The 9,418-nt window shown below is 34.2% G+C and overlaps 1 protein-coding gene across 1 annotated transcript in view; it reads right to left on the minus strand.

Annotated features, from left to right (window-relative positions):
• Positions 1–6,468, minus strand: part of LOC150110223 (uncharacterized) — a 54,189-nt gene extending 47,721 nt beyond the window's left edge. The window contains exon 1 of the mRNA XM_090398455.1: positions 6,377–6,468. The gene's annotated coding sequence lies outside the window, so the exon portion shown is untranslated. The remainder of the gene's footprint in view (positions 1–6,376) is intronic.
• Positions 6,469–9,418: the final 2,950 nt, after the last annotated feature.

Here is a 9,418-nt window from a genome sequence, read left to right on the forward strand (position 1 = left end):
CTGAATTAAAACCCCTGTCAGTTGATGAAACATTAAATGTGACATTCCCTATGGAACTAGATTTTTCAGACTTCTCAGATGTTGATCCTGAACTACAATCTGTGTATGGATAAGTCGTCTTCACAGGTAAGCCCTATAGCAGTTATGTTTTTCTAATTATGTATAAGTTGATATCACTAAGGATCTGTAAAATAATGAAGGTCCTGTGGCAAAAATGTCCCAGTCATACTTAAGTAAGAATATGGGTTCTAATTATGGCAGTATGTCATTGTGCTCCCTTCTATCAGTTGTAAAATCTCTACTTTCAGATTTTCCTTTCCATTCTTTATATAAGGTTGTTATTTATAAATTTAAATCCTTATGTAATAGAATTAATTCACTGATTCCAATGACAGTGCCTTTGAAAATCCATCAATTCTAAAGTTAAAATTTATAGTCATAATTACAGAACTTTCAGGTTGGATGATCACATTTATGCTACAAATTGTATTTTTATAGATTCAAGTGAAGAAGCTATGCCAAGAAAAGTGAATAACAGAAATGTTTCAAACTAGGAAGATGGTGATGGTAAAGCAATTGCTGCAACCTTTCACAATACAGCTAATGGTAAGCAAGATGAGAATGAAGAAAAAGAAAACAGTGCTGCAAGAGTTCACCAAGAATGTTCAAAATCTCCCAAGAAAGGTAGGTGGAAAAAATCTGACCCAAGCAAATGGAAATGTAATTTAGATAAAAGGAAACACAGTGAAGGACCTTATACAATTAAGAAAAAAGAAAGACCTGCTAAAGCCCCAAAACCTGTCAATTGTTATTTGTGTTGCTAAAGTGTGCAGAAAAAATATCAGAAGAGGAAAGGGTAAAGATTTGTGGTGATTATTGAAGATGGGCAGATTATAAGAGGCAAAAAGATTTTATTTAAAAAAAAAAAAAATCAGTTCAAGTCCAGAAAGAAGATGATCAACAAAAGGTAGCGACCAACAACGTGGGGTGGCAAGGAAATTTTTTTTTGAGGTAAATGGAAAAAATATTTCCATTTACCTCAAAGTAATGATGTGGTTATAACTGCTTTTAAGCATAAAAGTGACAGCGGTGTTTTTGTTGGAGAAGATAAGAGAGGGGAAAACTTCACCAGCAAACAAAACAAATCCTGAAATAGTGCAGATATTAAGAGGCACATTGAAAGTTTTCCGAGGGTTGAATCCCATTATTGCTGGTCATCAACCAAACATGAATATTAGTAGAATGTATGATTTGTATAAGATGAAGTGTAAAGAAAATAATAAAGATTGCACTGTGTCCCTGTTAACCTACAGACAAATTTTTTGTTCCAATTATAGCATTTTTCATGCAAAAAAAAAAAAAAAAAAAGCCAGTGCCAAATGTGCTTCACTTTTGAAACTCCTGAAGGTGATAAAAAGAGTCAACTTGAAGATGAATACCAAGCACATTTAAAAAGGAAGGCAGAATGTAACAGTGCCAAGACATTTGATCTAAAGGACCTGACTTTGTATCAGTGACCATTTGCTTACATATTTTCATTAATTGGCAAAAAATGTAGTTATATGTTCAAAGATGCTGTAAGAAAGATATATTTCAATAAAACAATGTTGTAAGAAATACACGTTTCAAAAAAAATAATTACCACTTTCATATTTAGATTTTTTTAGAGACTTGAAAACTTTTAACTCAGTTTTTCTCAAAACTTTGCAAAATGGAGTTATAGGGTTTTCCCAGAAACCCCCATAATGTAATATTATTACATTATGTACAAATTATATATATTACAGAAGTGCACACATTTGTCACATAAAATTTCTCCTGCCACACACTGAAGTTTAAGCTCATTCACAAAAATCAGGCAACGCATTCTATTCCCCCCACACTTCACATAAAATTACTCCTCACCAACTCATTCATCACTCCCTTTGCACAATTCCTAACGATGGCCTCTAATTCTGGTTTCTTTTTGTTCTACTAATCAACATGTAAATTCTTCGACAGTTTAAATTATCTGAAATAATTTGCAAACCACCACTGCATTCTCTCTAAAATGTCTTCATCTCCTCCAAACTCGGGTGACCAAATCTGAGAACAGATATGGCATGATCAAGGCATTATACAATGGAACCACTACCATTTTCTCTATTGATTGCTGTTTTTAATACTGCTGCAATCCTCTGAGTTGTCTTTAATACCTTTGCAACATGACCATTTAATTTCAGTTTGATTCACCATTACCCCATGCTTTCTTCAATGCAATACTTCCACAGAGTTTTGCACTGTTCCATCTGTAGATCCAAAAATTCAAAATCTTAGACAGAAATGTTTAACTGGCATCTCTATTCATTTACCCATGTTTCCAATTTATTCAGTACTACATTCAATAACCTTCTCCAGCTTCATGCCATCTGCTGACAACTAAATATCTCCCTGAATTCCAACAACAATATCACTGATATAAAGGTTGAAAAGTAATGGTCCCAGAACAGCTGCATGGAACCCCACTGTCCCTAATATTGCTCCTCCATACACAATCCTTTGATATCAGACAGCCAATTGCCAATCGACTCCTCCACCAACCTAATATCCAAACCCATACATCACATCTTAAATATCAGTGTATCATGTGGCACCCTATCAACTGCTTTTGCAAAATCTAAATAAAATTAGTCTATCCATTTCCCTCATCATCCACTCATTATTTATCATAAGTTATCCAGATTACTGAAACAAATGTCCCTTAACAAGGCTGACTTTCACAGATATTCTCACCTGCCCAAGTTTGTATACAGGCTAATACCAATTTCTCCAGTACCTAAACTACAGAAGTAATACAAACTGGTCTATAGTTCAATACCTCCATTCTACCACCACTCTTATGCTGTGGGACTATCTTATCATTCTGATTCCCAACTAGGAACTTTTCTAGTTGTAAGGTTTTCATTGAAAAGCTAAGTGAATGGAAATGCTAGTTCTTTAGCATATTCCCTTAATGCAGAGCAAAATTTCATCCACCCCACAGCATTTTTGTTTGAAATTTGATATTTAGCATTGTAAATGCACCAACCTTACTTCTAATCCTTCAACTCTTTCCATCCCCTTCAGAAGAAAACACTAATAACAAGGTAAATGATTTCTTGAACAGTATTAATATATTATTCACCTTGTTACTTGACTACCTGTTCATCTGACAAGCCAATCCATCCTTCCATTCATTACTTCTCCTGTGGACCATATAATGAAAAAATTCCCTAGGATTGTCCCTTGAATGTAGATTACATGCCAAATGATTTCACATAAAATTCACTTCACGTGATAAATCTGTATCCCATCTTAGCACAGAAATTATAAATGCAAAACTGCTTCCATCAGGGAATATTTGATTTTGTCTTCTTATTGGCACCAAAGAACAATAAATGAACATGGTGTGGCAGAAGACAATTCAGATGACTGTATATAAATATATATAATAAGCTGAATGAAAAATCTAAAGAATGTAAAGTTTATTGGTATACTCTGAAATATTGTATCTAAATAATCTTTGTTTCTTGAATAAGTATTAAGTAATCAGTTATTAAACTGAAGAATACATACTGCTTCAAATGGCATCAAAAAAAAAAAAAATTGTGCACACATATTTAAAATTTTCTTTGCTATTTTCTCTTAAAATGCGTAATTTTAATAAAAAAAAATTAAAATTTTTAGTAGTTATATTACATGAAAGGTTCTACAATGTACTGGCACTATTAATAAGCAGAAGCAAAATAATGACCGAAAATGCAGTAGCAGTGAATGAATGAACAGAAAGAATTGTTCTGAATGAGTGATGGCTGCATGTCTTCAAAGATTTAGATGATGGAAGAATTCCTGATACCAATTCTGATGAACAGAGTGAAGTGATGACAACTTTTTGTCATGCCTGCTAAACAGCTACCTAACATCCATTCAGTCCAACTTCAGACCCACTTCTTTCAATCTAATTGCCTCTTCTTTGGAATAGTCCTCCTCACAGTCTTAAAACTATAAAAGGTCCCTTAACTGTCATATTAGGTACTGGTGCCTAAACATGGCACCAGTGCACTACATATCCTGTAACCTCTTGATTGGAATTTATATATATTCATATACACACATTAAACTTTTGACACTGAATGAATTTTTAAGAGGGTCTTGATTATGAATACCTTAGTAATGTCAATGCAAGAATAGTATTCTATGATTATAAGGATGTGCAATCTGCACAGGGTAGACCAAAGTTCCCTATACCTTTGGCATAATTGCAAAGAATCAAAGTGTTCTTATGTAAAATGATCCGCTCTACATCTAGTGAGATTCTGTGGGATATGACGCATTAATAATGCATGGCTTGAAAAATACACTTGCCTGTAATGAATGAAAATTTAGTTTGTTAAACTGTCAATTTATGTAGTTCTGACCACATTTACAATGTTCTCTAAACTCTTGAACTAATGAATTATTGATGCTGTTTCAGATGAACCTTTCCCGTGAAAATATTTATAGAATATACAGATAGCACTTGCAACAAACCAGACTAAAAGTATACAATACATTAGCCCTACCAGTCTCAATGTATGGAAGCAAAATCTGGACAATAAAACAAAAAGACAAACAAAAGATTAACAACAGCAGAAATGATGTTTATGAGAAAAACTGCAAAGTATACCCTATTTGATCACAAAAGAAATGAAGAAATTATGAAAGAATTAAACCAAGAACTAGTAATAGAAAAAATTAAAAAATATAAACATAATGGATGGAACACATTCAAAGAATGAAAACAGAAAGATTACCATAACAAGCCTTAAAGTACAAGCCATGAGGAAAAAGAAAACCAGGATGTCCTCTTAAACGATGACCTCTAAAGTCGGAACAGGCCATGCTAGGCCTAAATCCTTGATATGCATGATGATGATGATGACATTGCAGACCAAGCAGCTATATGAAAGTGCGGAGAGTGGGTTGGTGAGGGGGATGGGTCATTTATTAGTCTAATTGCTCTCCTCTGTATTGAGCCAAGCATTTTGGAGCACCACTCCAGATGCGAGAGCAGTATTTGAGAGCTGGACGGATTTGTGACTTGTATAGTGTTAACAGCTGTTTAGAGGTGAAGTAGCGTCTTGAGCGAAAGAGAAAACCTAGTTTTTTTGGAAGCTGAGGATGCAATGGTTGTGATGTGTTTATGCCAGGAGAGCTTGATGTCAAAGTAATTCCGATAAGAGAAATTTCGTCTTGTCTGTGAATTTGAGTGTTATCGAAAACAATGCTGGGGAAAATGGTTTTTTTTTTGTGAGAAATAAGACAAATAAGCTTGACATGTTATCTAATCCCAATGCCCTGTTTGCATTAAGAATCTGCAATGTAGGAAGCACCTCAAATTCATCTACCTATACTCTTTCATTTCTGCCAGGATGGTACAGTCAACCATTTCATTTGCTTGTCGCCTTCCAACATCAACACTTCTTAGTTATATTTCCTTTTACTTGCCAGAAGTAAAAGAACTCTTCAGGATTTCTTTGGCTTCAGATAGCTAGTTTCCAACCATACTTTTGCCCTGTATTGGCTCATCCCCTTTTTCTTCATATTCCTGCCACAACTTTTTCTGCTACCCCTGATATCTGGCAATCTCTCACATAAATAACATATGGTCACAGCAACATGGCTACATTGATTAATGCTAAATTGTTCTGATTCTATGATCAGATTCAACACTGAACTTCATTTCCTCTCCATTACAGTTATGAGGTAATAATCTCTTCACAACTGAATAAATTCCATTTCTTTCCCTCCCTGTGACCATTTCTTCTTCCAATCTATATTCCCAAGCCTCCAATAACAATTACTTAATCTGCACTTACTATTTACATTCTCCTTATACCCTTTGACACTGCAGCAACCAACAATAAATTTCATCCTGTTGGCCTCTATCTCCACTAGATAGTTCAAATGTAGTGCCCTCTTTGTATATGTCCTGATGTAGTTATACTCGTTTGGATTCAATTCATGTTATCTGGTTACTCAGCAAAACGCTCATGAATACTCATTTTTAAGTGCTACTCCATCTAAATTCCCGTCTTTCACTGACGGATATCAGATTTTTCATGACGAAAGAAATAGGAAAGGAAGCTAAGTTGAAGTTTCGGTAAAACAAATACCGAGCTGGAAAAAAAAAAAAAAAAAAAAAAAATTGATATGATGCAACCTATGTGTTGCAAATGGCTGCTAAGAAAGAAAAATAAAATAAAACCGATAGTGAATATTTACCCAGTAAGATACAATGCATATAATAAAAAGATACAAGCAATTTCACTAATACTACTACTAATTTTAAGTATAATTAAAATTAAAAAATGCATACCACATCACACAGGTAACAAATAACGGAACCGCATAGTAAAAGATGGAAAGACCAGAAAACGTGGTAGAAACGAACACGCTAGGCTTACAATGTTCCAACCTCGAAACCAGAGTAAAACTGTAGTCAGCATGGAAACATTAACTCCGCAGAATTTTCGCCATCACACGAATATGCGTTCCTCAGAGACAGTTGGGTATGGTATAAAAGAAAGGTAGAAATGAAAGAGAATGGCTAGTGCGGTTTTAGTAACTGGCTTAAACTACAACTAAAACATTTATTATATATGGAGATAACCACATGATAACTCATAAAAAAAAAGACGAAGAAAAAAATCAGAGAGGTTTTGTGCAAAGAAATGAAAGGCTATTATTCTTTCTAAACCAAATATTTGAAATATGTTCACAAATATATGTCTTAAATTCGTTCTTTATTAGTGCATTTACTGACGTTTAACTGGCATTAAAACTACAATACAGAGCCAGGAGGCTATTTTTTCCTGCGACGTAAATTAAGTAATTGATAATAAATCCCTGTAAATTAAGTAAAGGGGATAATAAATCCCATGAGGGATTTATTATCCCCTTTACGGCATTAAAATTGTTAGTTCTCATCAGAGATCCATCATAAATCTTCAGAGGAAAACATCCTCTTTCCAATTCTATATAAATCTCAGCTCAAAAAATTGAATTTATCACAAGCAGACTGATAGTTGTTGTGTGAATCATAATGATTGAAAAAAGAACCTCTGAGGTTTCAATTCGTTAATCATAATCTCGCTAAACTTTCGTAATTAAAATTAACGTAATTTAAATATTTAATAAGGAATGTAGTTAAAGAAATTCCAATTTAACTGAACTATAAAACAGAGTGAGAAGAAACACTCTTGCACTGTCTGGATATTTCATGGAAATACTATAATTCTCTTTCTTAGATCTCATAAAAATGTCGTTACCGCGTTATGCATGAAAACGTAAAAATTTAAAATAATTCGAATAACCGTTTATCAGTCGTCTCATGTAATATATAGTATGTTAGTTATGTCTTCTATATACACTGAATACAGCCTATATAGCTGGATACACTACTGTGTCGAAGACAGTGGCATACCCATTGGGGAGAGGGGAATGGGGACCGGGACCACCCAGAAAAAAGAAAAAGGAAAAAACACTAGAAAATTTTCCAAAAATCTTTTCTTAATTAAAATTAATTTTTTTTTATTTATGTTGTGTCATGTCTTCTATTTCTATACTACTTATGAATTAGCGATCACATAAGGTGGGAATACCTATAGCTCTCTCTCGGGAATCACGGCCGCTACCGGAGAGCCAGAGGCTCTCCGGTAGCGGCCGTGATTCCCGAGAGAGAGCTCCTCTGGCCGGGCTCTTGCCAGAGATCTCCTTGCCAGAGGAGATCATGGATTTGGCGATCACTGCAGATGCTCAGTCGTAGGTCGTATGTAATAAATCATCTACTAACCTCGGTCCCCCCAAGATTATATCTTGAGTGTTCGTGCCACCCCTCAAGATTAATTAAATCTCGAGTGCCCCCAAGATTAAATCCTCTGAGTAAGTCACTGTTCAAACACATTGGGAAATGGTTTCACGGACATTCTTACCTAGGAAAAAAATTTTCTGCTGCATAAGATCCTCCTCATAAAAGACAAAAAATTTAGCAATTCCATACATTTTAAATAGGTATGTCGCTTCAATCGATTTGAAGTTGTTCTTTGAAAAAATTATCCTGTCAAATAATTTCAGGAGAAAATCGTCTGTGCTCGAGATAATATTTGCGAATCAGGGAGACTCCTAGCTATTCCAAGAGAGTTAGCGACTGTACTGTAACGGACTTACAGTCGCTAACCGTCGAAAGTTTTAGTGCATTAAACTTAAGTTTTTCATCCCGCAATTAGGCACACTGAACAGGAAATCAGAGATAATTTACACACAAGATATACATACAGGCATAAGGCTAATCACCTTAGCCTACAATTAAAATTACGAAATTCAAGGGTCTTTGCAAGGAAGTAAGCACTAATGGGCCTATTAGACCTACTAATAATGATACATTATGGAACGTAACTTATGATTCCATTGAAAGCCAACCCTAGGGAAGGGATGAGTTACTTGAAGATAAACATTAGTATTAATATAACAGGTAGGCAGCGGCTTGTATTATTTTAAACCATGAAATTTTTAAAATAATTTCAGACTTGAAATAAGATTGTATGACAGGATGGTTTTATACCAAGCAATGAAATTTAGCGATCACCTAAAAACATTTATAAACATCATTGCCCACAGTGATTTTGAAGACTCGACACTGAGGATAGCCCCTGACTTTCAAAACCTTTCAAATAACTTGACAAAAACGTTTCAAAGAACGTTACACAAAAACGTTACACAAAAATTAAAACGTTACAGCCTACATCCGTTTCAAGCCGACGTCACATCCGTTTCCAATTTCAGCTTATCATTTTATAGTATAGAGTAGATATATATGTTCATCTTTTTTTTTTTTTTTGACTGACTGAAACCGAGAAAATAGACAACAAGTTAATTTCGTCAAAACGACTTTTTCAGGTGTGATAACACTTAAAGCAAATTACAAAAAACCCATAAAAACACTATGTCATTATAATAACAGACTTGTTAACGGCAGTTAAGTTTGAATCGTCGTTATAGTCCGTTCTGTAGTTCTATTCTATTCTATAGCGAAAATTCAAACTTAACTTCAGTTTACAAGTCTGCTATTATAACGGTACAGTGTTTTTATGGTTTCTTTTCTTAATTTGCTTTAAGTGTTACCCCACCTGAAGAAGTCATTTTGACGAAACATGTTGTGTGCTCCATTAAATTAACTTGTTACCTATGTTCTCGGTTTCAGTCAGTCAAAAAAAAAATGAACATATCTAATCACCGAGTCAATGTAACTAATCATCATATATATATATTTAGAAAATTAATATTTATACTGACTAGAACCCGAGAAGCATAACACAAAAAAAAAAAACTTTAATGAATCGCGACTAGTTTCATTAAACCT

Source organism: Typopeltis vanoorti, chromosome 1, assembly GCF_054136105.1.
Source record: "Typopeltis vanoorti isolate ZY-2024b chromosome 1, IOZ_Tvanoo_1.0, whole genome shotgun sequence".
Lineage (NCBI taxonomy): Eukaryota > Metazoa > Arthropoda > Arachnida > Uropygi > Thelyphonidae > Typopeltis > Typopeltis vanoorti.